At 38.7% G+C, this 15,232-nt stretch overlaps 1 long non-coding RNA gene across 1 annotated transcript in view; it reads right to left on the bottom strand.

Moving 5' to 3' along the window:
* Positions 1-15,232, bottom strand: part of LOC135176763 (uncharacterized) — a 42,321-nt gene that overhangs the window by 3,125 nt on the left and 23,964 nt on the right. The gene's annotated exons all lie outside the window — the stretch shown is intronic.

Here is a 15,232-nt window from a genome sequence, read left to right as displayed (position 1 = left end):
AACAAAATTAATGAGCATGGCTAAATATAACAAGGAATCACAGAATTAATCAGGTTGGAAAAGACCTTTAAGGTCATGAGGTCCAACCTATCACCCAACACCATCTAATCAACTAATCAAGAACTAGTGCAGCTTTTGGAGGTGCCGTGTTTTTTTTTAAAGAGAGCCAACAGAGATTAAACTCTCTAATCTAATTGGAGAGAAAATACAGAATTATATTTAGAGAGAGAAAACAGCAATGGACATTACAAAGCAATTACCATGGCAAACCCCCTTGAAGTTTCCCCCATCCCCAAAAAACTAAATCTACTTTCCCCAGTGCTCAAATACTCCCCCCTCCAACGCCTCTGCCATCCAAGAGACCTACTGCTGACATGTTCCCGATAAATTGGCTGCCGCCACACACTCAGGGCAGGAGGAGGAGGAAAGGAGAACGAACTGACCTTGTTGTCAGTCTATAAAGACAGCAGAATTATGGGATTGAATAACAATCTTCTAGTCCCCAGAAAATGTTTTTAACCCTATGGCCTCAACCTGGGACAGGAGGTTATGCCACAACTTTTTTAGCGTTTCTAACAAGTTTTGTAGATTGACGTGAAATAAGGGGGTGCAATTAATAGGGTTTCTGTAGATTTCCAGTAAGCATTTGCTATCAAAGGACTTCAAAGAAACCTGCCTTACTGTAGGAGAAGGGTCTTTATGAATTAGCAACCAGTTAAAAGTTCAGGAAAGAAAAGGTCAGTTCTCAGTGTAAATGCAGTTATCAGCAGACGTTCCAAGAGATTGAAAGTGTTCAGCATATCCAGCAGTAGCTGTTCCAGAGGGTCTGCTGAGGCCACAGAGTTATTCATTGCTGTAGACAGAAACTGGCTGCAAACAACATAGTGAAGGGTCTCATAGCAATGACAGAACAGGTGAAATGCAGTTTTAATGAGTGGAAATAAATGCATGTAAAAATATTCCTAAATAGGCAGTACTGTATGCTGAAAAAAACAACTCCATCTGAAATTCCATTTCCTCTCATCTTAAAAGGAATGTATTATATAACTTGAAGACAACAAGAATGATCAAAGGTAGAGAGTGGTTTTCATATGAAAAGAAGGTAGTTTGGTTTTCATATGATAATACATGCTAGGATTCATGTTATTTAATTTGGAAAAGAGATGAGATTGAAATTTGAGATATTAAAGGAACCAGTTATGAAAATCACTTTGAGCAGCACAGCTTTTCAAAGGGGAAGAATCATTAAATTCAAGTTAAAAAAAAAAGCAAACCAAAAAACACTCACAAACAAACAGAAGTTCAATAATATCATTACAAATAAAAAGGGAGAAAGTGTTCCAATAAGGAATTAAAAAGGAAAGAAATAGCAAAGAAAAATCACGGACGAGAGAACAAAAATCAGGAGAAACAAGTCAGGATGAAGTAAACCTCATAAAGTTTGGTACAACGGTGAAAAATTCTTCAAAGACTAAGAAGTGTGGACATCATGCTGCTGAGATGAACAATAGGCTGGTCTAAAACCCAAGTGATTATTTGATTTTGATTTTTTCCTCCCCAGTCAGGAGGATTATCTAAACTATGGACAAAACAGGAATAAACTAATAGAATGTTGGCATTAAAATGAAAATTCCTGTATTTAAAGGGGAAAAAAAAGACTCTCATAGCCTCAACATGCAGATCCAAATCTGAGTGAAAGATTTTGCTAAAGTGCCAAGATGCAAAGTAATGCTATAGGAAAGAACAGAATATTTAGTACTCTGCTAGAACTCAAAACATTTTGATACAATTAACACGGAGGAGAAAAGAAAATAGTTCACAGGACATGACCTAATAGAAGCATTTAAGGTAAGAAGCTCGTTAAATGAGAAATGATGATAAGTTATGCTTTCAGGAGCAGGAGGAAGATAAATAGAAAAACTTTCTCACAGATTATGGAATATTGTCTCTTTAATATTTTAATGAATGGCCAAAGTACAAGAGTAGAAACATGTTCAGTAATTTGCAATGAAAATGAAAAAAGGTGTATCCAAGAAATGGATTAAAAATTCCAGGTGGGAAGAAGGGAGTTTCTCATGGCACTGAGTCTGAGCAGTAGCCTTGGCTGGGAATTGTGTACTACACCCCACTGCGTATCTGCTCACATCTGCCACAGGCTCTCCACTGAGAGAAGCTGTAGCCCTGTCTATCACACTAGCTAAAGTTGGTGTTAGAGGCATTGTTTGAGGGGTCAGCATTACTGCATGGCTGCAAAATATATGATGCAGTGTATATAATCTGTAGGGCATACACATCCCAGAAAAGGGACACAATTTCTGCAAGTTCACTGCTTGTAGGCAGTAGAGTTGCTGTGGAAAGGCTCTAATAGCTGGTGATCCCAGACTGAAAATGGTCATGAGGTTGAGGGACCTGCACTGTCATAGACCAGATGCATTTACTTAGAAGTGATATTTTTAGCAGTAGCAAAGCCCACAGGAAAAGGAGTGTCATTGTCAAGTAAACCAAATACAAGTAAGAGGCCCACAGAGAAATAAAAGCTACTTTCAAGTCACAGCCAGACGCAGTGCCCTGTGTGACTGTTCAGTGTTCAGCCCATCTAACTTGCACTGAATACAATCTGAAAATGTTGATATTGATAGGTGCATATGCAGCTTATTTATATATATTTATAACTCTCTGTGTATATAATTATATATATTTCAGTGTTTTAAAGGAAGAAGAAATTTATCTGCATTTCTCAAGCACTCTTGGTATGTACAACTCTGGTTCTTCTAGAAAAAAATCTTGTGTACATAATTACCATAACATTAAGCAGAAAATATTAGATTGTTACCTTTTACAGCTTCTGCAAATGCTTAGAAAAACAAAATAATTCATCTTCTTAATGAAAATGGTTCAAGTCATCACTATTTTGAGTGATGACTTTATTTAATTATAGTTTCATTTAGAACTCTTGGGATTCTGGAACTGCAGAAAACAGATATTTGCCTGAGCTCAGCCGATAAAGGCACTCTAAAGATCAATATATATAAATAAATCATTTCTAAAAGTACACCTATACAGTTGCCTACAAATTGAAGTAACACACCAGGTTTATATGCAGAAGACATTTGTCCAGAGATACTAACTATTCCGTTATTACAAGATATGGCAGTTGCATGCTTACAAACATGCATATGCAGATAAAAATGGAAGTGTTTTGAGCTTTGTCCTCCTCCTTCACCAGATTTTCAGTTACAGGTCTCTGACTGTACAATACTTTGATAATGACTTGATTTAAGGAAAAAAAAAAAAATCCTGCAGTACAGCAAAGATCAAAATTGCCTTTTTCTTCATCAGGAATTTCAGATATTTGAGGAATGTCATGTCAGAACTAAAACTTAACAACAGTATCAGAAAAAATACCAGTCCCTACTGTAAGTGAAAATCCCCAGCAGCCAGCTGAAGAGGCAGAGAAATCAGGAATCATGAGTAGGGCAAGCAGTACAAGAACAAAGCAAGCTGCAGAACCTGATGGACTGCTTTAGATAGTAGTTTTGTATGAAGAAGTAACAGCATGGAAAAGGCTTCCACTGTGCTAAGTGTGGACAGCACACAGAAAATAAATCCTCATCCAGTCTTGCCAGGCATCTCAGCATATATCAGAGCAAATACATCAGGTTCACTCACAGACCAAATCCTTTTATAAACTGCTGAGCACATAAACCAGCTTGCTTGTGCCTGAAGAACACAAGCTCTGTCCTCCTTTTCCTTTTTTTTTCCTCCTTGTTTTCCAGACCATTTAATTTAGTCAGATTAACTCACTAAAATAGCCCAGCCAAAAGGTGGGAGTGGGGTTGAGAGATGACAGGGACAAGCAAGACTTCATCTTTTTAGTGCTGGCTAGTTGTGATCAGTGTCTTACGGAAGTGCATCCCAGGATTAGCGACATGAGAACACCCCCCACATGCTCAAGCAGGACAGCAAAAAACACATGTTTGTGGACAGGAAAGATGGTTCTTTTCTGATAATTAAGCTTGTAAATGAGACCACCTTTAGTTTCATGAACACAAATGGTACCAAGGAAGCCAGTTTTCAACAGGACTCAAAGCAAGCATATTTCTACTTGTGCAGCACAAAACTTGCTACCAATAGTTAGGGCTTACTCAGAATAAGCCAATTACTAACTGTAGATAGGCAGGTTTACAATAAGAAGGTCAGTACGATTAAGCAGATTACTGATTAACAGTGAGCAACCACAATACTGACAGCTTAGGAAATTCTAGTTGCTAGCATAATGGGCGGTTACAAAGCATCCCATTGCCACGTTATTCATTCAGATCACTCTGTGTCAGACATAGCCTTCTACACTTAGAGATGCACGTCGTGCTTATGAAGGGCTTCTGTTCACTTGCTACACTTCAATGCACATTTCATGCCATCCTACACTTTCTAAAATGGATAAAAATTACAAATGTAATTTGCATATCAAGTAAAGCAAACAAACATAAATCAGCTCTTACAGCTCTCAATATGTGTGTCTCATTCTAATTAAGTTCTGCTTTTGTGAGCTCAGTCCAGTAACACCTTTGCTCCTGCAGGTATTGAAACTGCCAAGGGCACCATCACAGCTAGTCAAGCAATGAATTCTTTGATCTAATGGTGAAGATGCCACACAAACAGTTAGGTGCGAGCTACCACATTCCTTGATGACAGCTAGTCTAGTGTATCCAATGCAAAGTTTTCTAAGAGAAAAGGTAACCCCAAATATTACATAGCAGAATCTCAAAGTACTGAGGCTAGACTGACTTGCACTTGCCTGCTTACAGGACAGCTGCAAAATATACATTTCTAAGAAAACTTGTCAGTGGATTAATACATTTTTATGATAATGCACCAAGGGAGGTTTAGATTGGACATGAGAAAAAACTTCTTTGCTGAAAAGAGTATTCAGGCATTGGAATGGGCTGCCTAGGAAGGTTGTGGAATCACCATTCCTAGAGACACTCAAAAAATATGTAGACATGGCACTTTGGGGCATGGTTTAGTGGACACAGGGGTGTTAACTTGAATGTTGGATCTGATGATTTTAGGGGTCTTTTCCAATCTTAACATACTATTCTGCAGTTCTCCAAGAACAGAGGTGCTAGTACATTAGCACATTAAAGAACTTATGTTTCTGAGACTACCTAGAAAGCACTGTGACATTGTGCAATTACACACCACTTCACACCTGCTTTGACACATTTAGCACTGGTGAGGCACTAAGTGTACTGGGTATTATTCAACTTTTATACAAAGTAACTAGAACCAAGATGTTCTCTTTTATTCAACAGCTAATTCTCTTTTAAAAAGACACCTCTCTCTTTAAAAAGACACCAAAGTCGACTGTCTGCTCTCCTCACCCTAATGTAGTGCAAGCATTCCATTTATTTTTCTCAAATGTCTACACATTTTCATTTGGTTTAATTTCCTGATCTGTTTCCTTGCCAGCCATGCTGCTTTTGCCAGCACAAGGTGGCAATGAGAATAGCAGCAAAGAAGGAAAAAAACAACCTCTTTCAACAGTAATATCAGCATAAGGTATGTGAAAGAATGCTCTGCAGTCATAGGAGTCTGTCTGGGTCCAGTGACTGCACAAGAGAGCAGGAGAGCTGAGCGAAACAAATCTTGCCAAACACTCAACTCCAAAAAAAGCAAAACCATTGCCAATGCCAGACTCTCTTTCAGCAGTCAAAACCTATAGCCTCGATCTCAATTCTGGAGCATATCTTATTTAAAAACAAAACAAAAGTAACCCTTTTCAAAAACAACAATCCCAACAGAAATCTAGGAAAGCCACATTCCAAAGGATAGAATAATTGTCCACATGGGAAACAACAACAGTCTTTTAGAGGGTTTGGTTTGGTTTAGGCAGTTTGCTTGGTTTGGGGGTTTGGGTGGGTTTGGGTTTTTTTTTTCTTTTTCTGTCTATTTTTTTCTTTGTTTCTTGTTTTTGTTTCTGAGTAGGTAGGAGGGGATTGTGTGGGGTATTTTTAGAACTTCTTGCCATACAAGCTTTTTGGAGTCTGTATCCCAGACGTTTTGCTGCGGAATGTCTACTTATGTCCCAGTCATAGAAAGAACAATCATAACAATGTGTTGTACTAGGTACTGTAAACACTTTATATAATTAAATAGAAAGATAAGGGGGAAAAATAAAACCAGAATTATTTTCTTTTCAAAGGAAATCACATCCTTTTTACCCTTGCATCTTTTATCCTTGTTTTAACAAACATTCATTTTAGGCCATAACTTAACACAGTATCAGGAAGCCTTGGCACAAAGGTACTACAACAACGTGTACTTTCTTTGCACTGTGTGTGTGAGACAGCATTGCAGATTTCAAGGGACTTGCTGGAGGTTAACAAGTGTTTCAGGGGCTGTTTTCCTAAATCACAGCTGACAATCCCTGTAGCACTGGAAAGCACTGCAGGTTGTGAAAAGGAAGGTGACTTGTTGAAACATCTCCGCTCTCTAAAGTTGTCCATTTCACGATGGAACAAATTCAGTAATCAATTGCTTATCTGGCCCAGATCCCAGCTTGATAAAATGAGGATATATAGCAAAAACTACTCAGCAGCACATTTCCAAGCACTCATATTCACAGCAAGACCTCTACCTTTGACTTGATAGGAATTTCAAGAATTTGGTGCTCAGGATTTAACTGCTAGAGGAAAAAAACATTGTATCCCACTCCTCTTAGACACAGTCTTGTGACTTGCAAATTCACAGCGCTAGAGAACATGGAAGTGTCAGGATGTTTTAACTAATCCCCTCACTGCTTTGGCAAGAGGAGTACATCTTCACTAAAACACTTCTCTTTTCACTGTAACAAACACAAAGTTCACACTGAAGTTTTATGCTTCTTTCCTAATAGAAACATAAAGAGATCACATCAGTTATTTTTTACTGTAAACAGCTAAAAAGATGTTTCTCTATCTAATGGAGAAGACTGAGAGGGGATTTAATAAATGTTTACAAACACCTGAGTGCTGGTCAGGAGTGGGGGACAGGCTCTTCTCACTTGCTGCCTGTGATAGGACAAGGAGCAATGGGGGTAAGTTGCAGCACAAGAGGTTCCACCTCAACACAAGGGGGAACTTCCTTACAGTCAGGGTCACAGAGCACTGCAACAGGCTCCCCAGAGAGGTTGTGGACGCTCCTTCTCTGGAGACTTTCAAGGCCTGTCTGGATGTGTTCCTCTGTGATCTGTGCTAGATTGTGTGGTCCTGCTCTGGCAGGGGAGCTGGACTCAATGATCTCCTTGGGTCCCTTCCAACCCCTTATATCCTGTGATCTACTCAAATACCAGAGGACATTGAAAGAAAGTCTCTATTCTCTTGCAATTTCAGTGGTGCAAAAATTGCTCTTTATTAATCTCTCCCAATACAGAAGACAAACAACAAGACACCTTTCTCTCTTGTATTTCAAAAGTCAAAACACTTCAGAGTAAGTATAGGAACCAGGGAAAAAAAATGCTGTACATTGGCATACATGCAGCAATACATTTCCATTTCCTTTGATAAGCATCTTCTCACCTTCTAAAACAATATTTCTCTTCCCCCTTTTTTCCCCCTCAATCCTTTTGAGCTTGGATTTCAGCTCTTGCATTAAGACAGTTTACTGTGCTTCAGGATGGTCCTCTGGGTCTGCACCTCCTCTTCTCTGAGTTAAGGATGAATGCTTCCCCTCTTCCAGCTGCACAGAACATACATCTTCCTGCAGCTACCACAATAAAGTTTCATGCCCAGGGTCCTCTACATCTCTCAACCACAGGCCACTGGACAGCTGTAGTTCTTCACTAGCTCTCTTTGCTGTCTCTCCATTAGTATTCCTTCCCAGCTTCCCTATTTCCCAGCACTCTAAGGAAGGGAATACTTTGGCCAAGAACTATACTCATTTCCTCTATAATCTTAAGACTATGATGATGGTTCTTCCTGATGTGATAATTTAGAAGTATCTTCAATCCTCTGAGTTGCTTTAAAAGTCTCAAGCTTACATTCAAAAAATCCAAGACCTACATCTGCTCAAATCAACACCAATTTGAAGATTAGAGCTCACCTGCACTTTAAATTCCTCCCAGCTGCTTAATGCAATTATCAGTTCTGGCAAATACTTCCTAGCAAAGGAGAGGCCAGAGTTTATCCTAGTGTGTGGCTCACCACAAAGACATAAAGCTTTTGAACAAATTCAATTTGTGGTCAGAGATAAAAATAACATCAGTGAATATCCAAGGCAGTCTGCCTTCATTCTCATGATGTATGTGGCCTGCCAAAAAACAAAACCAAGCAAGCACACACACAAAAATCCCCAACAAACTCCAAACAAACAAACAAACAAACAACAGCACAGCACTCCATGTTCTAACTGAGCAGGTATCAGGGAACTTTCAGAATGAAGAAAACAACTGGTTGCTTCCAAGAGCCACTCTGCTGTGGCTGTACACTGAGAACACCAAACAAAGCAGTTTTCTTTATCCCCTCTAGTAAAGTTGTAAACTTATATGTCAGAGTTACTTTATCAGGAGGTGCAAGATAGTAGATACATTAGCAGAGAAAGGACTCTATTCAATCAATAAAGGAATTGATATCTGTCTATAGTTAGAAAATGCCTTTTACAGAACAAATTGTTCTTCTGGATCATTGAGACGTAAAAGAGTTTTATTGAGTTTCTAAATGCACAGGTACATGTATAATTAATATTGTCTATCTGCCAACATTAGCAGTGTTTTAGGATTTGTTCTTTCCTTTTCAAGAGTGCATCTAACAGCTATGGAAAAAGAATAGACACGCAAAAGAATTATGACTTCCCTGTATAACAAGCAAATACAGAGGCTGCTCACTCACACAATCTATTGAGCAGGAAAACAAGATTGAGTCTTCTCTTTCTGGCCTAATGGTGAGTGACAACACAGTGGGCCTCTGGCTTTTCTATTCATAAAGCACAAATAATACTCACCCACATACCAAGTATTGCCTGAGATTATTGAGCAGAAAGGCCTTGCACAAGCCAAAATACAAACTAGGACATCCTAGGGGAAAGACAGGGGGATTTTCATTGTGTCCCAGAAATCTATCTTCTGCCCAATACAGGCAGTGAGGCAAGAATGCTTGTATTTACAGCCAGGACTCTGCACCAGGCCTCCCCGACAGTGTTGGCAGTCTCACTAAGCTGACTTTGGAGCTCAGTGCAGACCTGAGACACACTGGCAGCACAGGTTCTCCTGCTAGAGGCTGTTGCATACTTGCAGGTCATCTGCTGCACGATGGTCAGCAGGCATGCTTCAGAAGAACTAAACTGATCTTCGAGTTTCTGAAGCATATAAAAGAGATTAAAGAAATCAAAGGGTACTTCCACATTGGTTTGTATGCAGAATGCACTCGATGCAAATCTAACTGTCCATGCATCTTGCCTTGTGATTCACATCACCAAGTGGTCTCAAAAAATTTCAGATCAAATCAACTGAAAGATGCATCCCAGACATCACTGGGTGCCTAGCCCCAAGGACTGAAGAGCTAGTCAAAAGCAGAACTATTGAAGCACATGTAGCTCAAACATTAGGTCGTGCACTGAGAGGTCCCCTTTCCAGACTGCTACACCTGCTGATGGAGGTGCAGCCAATGCCTCGAAGTACAGAGCAAGGACGCCGTGGAGGACATCCAGCAGGTGGCGATCTGCTGATAGCAGTGACAGTGAAGCAGAGTAGAAGGTCCTACTTCTGGCAGAGGGCTCAAGGACAAGAATGTGGGAAGAGGAAGATAGTGTGGGGGGAAAGCATACTTAAGTTTTACATTATCTACTTATTTTTCTCTTTTTGAAAAGCTCAAACAAAGCAATCAGCAACTGTGCAGAAATACTTGGTGTTACAGAAGAAGTGTTTTCTTAATGGTGTAAAATCATTCCCCAAAAGAACAACTTTCACTTCACCGATTCCCTGAAAGCTGTTTTATTAGGATGGGACTTAACAGCATGAGAAAAGCTTAGTGGTATTATTCTATGCAACGTTTTGTTAGCAGACCAAAGAAATAATGAACTATAACCCTCTGAAACATGAGTCTGTTACCACTAATTTCGTAGAGAAGTGAAGATGTTGATGAACAGTTGTGTTCAATGCTTTGAGTCTCCTTTAAAAACCAAACCAAAATACCCAGCAGACATAATCCATACTATCAATACTATAGGTTCTCATCCCTTCAATCTTGGCTCCAACATAATGAGAAAAGATGCACTTGTCATAAAGAGCACTGGACATGACTTTGTATAGAAGGGGTGAACAAATCCACATAGAACAGAATATAGCCCTTTTTTTGGTGAAGAATTCCCTCTGTCATGAAGCACTGTAACATACACTGGCAAAAAGCAAAAGAAACTGAAAAGAAAAGGCATGGGGCACTTAGTGCCATGGTCTAGTTGATTGGATAGGGCTGGGTGATAAGTTGGACTGGATGATCTTGGAGGTCTCTTCCAACCTGGTTGATTCTATGATTCTAAGGCTCAATCCTCTATAACTGAAAGGCATAAGACTTGCCTAAGGAAAGCAGACCTCTTCACTGTCTCGGTCTGGAGGCATTTCATCTGTTCTCATCTTTTCAGTTCAGCTTCCACAGTCCTTTTCTGCAAGGCCTCTTTGATACTTTTGGACCATGACAGGAAATTCTTGTACTTGTTCCAGATCCTTCTATCCTCTTGGCAGTCTGAACTTTGAAGTGTTTCAGCTGCCTATCTGAGGGAATCTTTGAACTGGGCAACTAACTTGGATTTGTTTTCCAGTTTCTCTAGTTCTACCACAGTGAAACTTCTAAACATTGAGTTTTACAAATATTCACCTAGGTACTCTAAGAAGCACTCAGAGCAACACAGAAAAAAGTACCAGAGACAAAAGGGGTTTCCTTTCACATACAGGGAAACAAACTTGGAAGCTGTAGATTATATGATGTATAGGTTCATAATCTATTCATCAAATCTATATCTTAACCAGGGGGGGAAAAAAACGGACAGAGTTTTAAAAGCATTTAGAAGGCTTGTAGCCTCAAATCATCTATTTTCTTTACCTCTCCAGCCTTCCTAACCTTCCACTAACATCTGTCCACTCAGAAGCAAGCATTTGTGCAGCTTCACTTATTTCAGCATATGCTTGACTCAATCCTTGCACTATGAGTTTCATAGAATAGTTTAGTTCTAGTTCCAACCTCCCGCCTTAGGCAGGGACACCTCCCCCTAGAACAGGTCACTCCAGGCCTCATCCGACCTGGCCTTGAACACCTCTTCTCAGCTATCTTTAAAAAGTTGTACTCTAACTGGGGGGGAGGGGGGAAGTATCCACAAGGCAGAGTGCGAATTCCCCACTCTAGGCAACTGAAATGTTCAAAATGCCTCTCTAGGCATTACTTACAGCCACATAAACACAAGTTCCTATATATTTCAAAAGCATTAGAGAACATGGTCACAGGTCTCCTGAAAAGAGTTCACACAGAAGATAGGGTTCAAAGTACAGGCTTCTGCCTTTCCTTCTCCCTTCTCTGCCTGCTAGTCTCACCAACAGCAGTTATTCCCAGAAAAATCAGCATCTTCAACACATGTACAGATAGCAAGTATAAAAGAAAAAAAAAAAAAAAGGAAAAATTATTTAGTTTTGAGGAGGTAAAACTTAGCATTTCTGTAGCAGATTAGGATGGCAGAGAGAAGAAAAGCAAAATTAAGAAGCACCAACATAATTAATTACACTTTTATATTATACAGTTTTATTCCTCGTGACTAACAAACAGCCTTAAATTTACCTTGGTCTTAAGGAGCTTTTATAAATTTCAGTCTGTAGCACTATTAGTTAGAAACAGCAGTTTGAAATTAAAAGAATTGCACTCTTTCATGTAGTTCAGGCAGCATGTCAGTACACATCCCTGCTTGCTGTTTCTTGGATGAACACAAAGAGCATTTACCAACCACGATTCAATCAAAATTAGTCTAATGGCAAAAAATTTGGCTTTGCCTTTCTTGCATTTGCCTTTTTTCCCTTTTGATTCTTCTGAGCAGAAAATGCAGTTTTTCTCCAATAAAACAGAAATAAGAGAAGATAAAGATTTCTTCTGAACAATAATAATAAAATCGAGTATGTCTCATGGAACTACAACTTGCACTTCCCACAAAGATAATTTTCTACTGGTCAGGTCAGTAAAAGACTTTCTTATTAAATAACTTTCAGTTAAATATTAAAATACAGCCTCACAAAAGCATCTGTCTGTAGAACTGGTCATATTATACAGATTATATAATACTACAGAAGTATTACTCATTAGCAAGTTTGCTTCTTTTCAGCAAGATTCACAGCTGCTACAGAACCACAACAAATTTCATCTAAATAAAAAGTGGCCTGCTATTACTTCCATACATGCTGCCATAAGACTCAGAGAGTCACTAGAGTAACACCACAGCATTGCATCAGCATTTTACAACATCACAGATCACCATTTAAGGGCTTCAGCTGGTATTTAGCATGCAGTCTCCAGCTCAGGGTGAGAAATATCCAACTTACATCCAGTTTCTGTCTTCATTGTAGTCGCACTCCTTGCAAGATACGTGGGAAGGACAGCATGTTATACCTTGTTCAACATTATGCAATTACAGCCACCTTTCTCTCCTCTCCAAACCCTTAAATGGCAAACTATTACTTACTAGCTACAGGCCAATTAAGAGATGAAGTTGGGTAAAAGTATTGTCTCAAAATAGCACTTAGGTGAGAGACCAAACTCCAAGCAGCTATAGAGAAAAAGGGGTATGTTAGTAGCAGTCCTTTGGGCACATCATTTTTAGCCTCCTGGTGGTCCTACCAATTTTTAAAAATCAAAAGAGGTTGTCATAAACATCAAACTTCTCTAGAACAAATACTGTCCTGTGCAGTAGGGTGTAAAGACTCAGATTTTTTGGTGAGCTTTGCAGCTGCCTACATTGAATACAAGGGAAAAGAAAGTAGCTTTAACTGTGTGGCGTCATGCGAAAGCTCTAATAAACATCTCTAAGGCTACCTTTTTGCAGACTCAGGAAGAAACTACATCATATGCTTGCATGCTGCCTATACTTACATGCCTATACTTAAATGCATACACCTAACTTGTTTTACAATTAGGAAAATGCAGTAGGGGCTAGAGAAAGTTAGGAGGACTATTCATTTAAACCTATTAATTTAGATGTATTCGTAGAAAAATACTTTAGAGTCCAGAGAAGTTGAGTCAACTCACCCGGAAAAGGCATCCATAATGAGTGCAAGTTTTTGTGATCTGCTCAAAAATCTTGCCATGAATAGGAAAAATGGATCTCTATTACATTGAATTAGAGAAGTCTTAATTTTTGATCCATCTCTTATATTGAATTAGAGAGGTCTTAATTTTTGATCCATCTTGCTTCATACTCAAAACAAGAGCTAAAAGGCAATTTCCAGAAGAGCAGAAAAAGAGAAAACGTGTGAGTTTTGATACAGACAAAGACTGTGCTATGTAATTTCAGGAAACACAGAGCAAGATGTGCACCCTTTTCAAAGGTTTGTCTCAGAAGCTCATTCAAATTAGGAGAAAAAAAAATCATGGCTGCATAATGCTCACAGCAGAAATGCTAGAATTAGCTCACTAGGGAAACCGTTTTGGAGCTGAGAGGAGAAGAATGAGTGATCTTATTTCTATAGCACTTCTTAAGAAAATGTGAGCTAGCCCAAGGAAAGAAGCACTTCTGTAGAGAAGAAAAGTAGTGTTTTGCCATGATCTTCAGTGGGTCATGAACCAAGAGCCAAGATCTGCTTCCTTAAATAAGATAACCTAAAAGGACTTGTATTTCTGTGGAAGCACTCCTGACAGTACCCTGAGTAGAACTGCATAGTATGAAAAATAGTTTCCAGCTAAGGCAGAAAAGCACAGATTTTTTTATTACAAATAATCTTTGTAGCCACAATATATTTTGATGAAGACTTACCTATAACTGAAAACTGATTTTATCACCACTTTTCCCTTTTAATACCTATAGTGTGACTAATTCATCTCCAGGAAAACCAAAAAGAATTAAGAATAGTACTATTAATACAAACTGTACCTCTTAATCAGTGCTTTAGTGCTTTGTTAAAGTTCCTGCTACTGGGGAAATGGCAAAGTCCAGATGTAAAACATACTTGCAGATCTCATTGGTTTTCAGTGAGAAAATATGCATTTTAAAGGCTTCTTTTAATATATTAAACCAGTAAGTCCTTTAGGCCATTAGTATCCTGTGTCAAACTCAGAGGGCTACACTTCATTGCTTGTAAAACTTCATTAGTAATTTTCTATCCAGCTGCCTGGCTTCAAAGACCTATGTGCAACTTAGGCCTTAAATGAGAAATTGCAAATCAGAATAGATAAAAAGAAAGATACTTTACACAGAGTTCTGCAATCAAGGAGGAAATCAATACACTTAACTTGTTATAATGCAAGGTAAAGAATTTCTACTGTCAGAAGTGGAAAGCTTGGAACTTCCTTGAATAAAAATTCCTATCTCAAGATTATGTCCTCAACAAGAAGAGGATTAAAATGTAGGCGAGCGTCCAGACTGCATGGAATAAATAACCATGCTGAAAAGGGTAAACATGAGAAATACGAGGTACTCAGAAAGCACATGGACATAGTACAACAAAGCCATCATCTTAGGTTACATTTCCAGGTGATAATGAAGTGTGGTGATAATAAAAGACTTGCCACTAGTAAAGATCGATTAGATTTCACAAAGCACAATAAAAAGGAGATAGAAAGAAGTTTTATGCAATTTTAATAGACCATCTCAAGGAATGTAGAACTGAAACTGCTGTTGGAGGAATAAACTACATTCCTACCTAACTTAAGATGAACACTGAAAATAAAGAGGCTTCAAAATTAAGATAAAATCTTGAAATTCCATATGACCATATTCAGTAAACAGTGAAAGTAAGTGGGGGTAGTATCACATTATAAATGTTGCAAAAATGGCATCAGTATTTAAAAAGGAAAATGTGACAGTCAGTTCTGGGGCTGCTAACCCAGCCTTGATAACAGGCAGAGTTTGAAGAGAGATACTTTTGTAAAAACAAAGATACAAACCTTAGTGTGCAAGATGAGATACAATGCAACAAAGATTTCCAAAAGACCAGTTATCTGCTAACCAGGCATTTGTCTTGGATTACTTCTACTTTATTATATACACTTAGAAGAATCACTTCTCGTGA

Source organism: Pogoniulus pusillus, chromosome 7 (genome assembly GCF_015220805.1).
Source record: "Pogoniulus pusillus isolate bPogPus1 chromosome 7, bPogPus1.pri, whole genome shotgun sequence".
Classification (NCBI taxonomy): domain Eukaryota; kingdom Metazoa; phylum Chordata; class Aves; order Piciformes; family Lybiidae; genus Pogoniulus; species Pogoniulus pusillus.
Note: the sequence above shows the minus strand (reverse complement) of the source record. Positions and strands in the feature narration are given on the sequence as shown.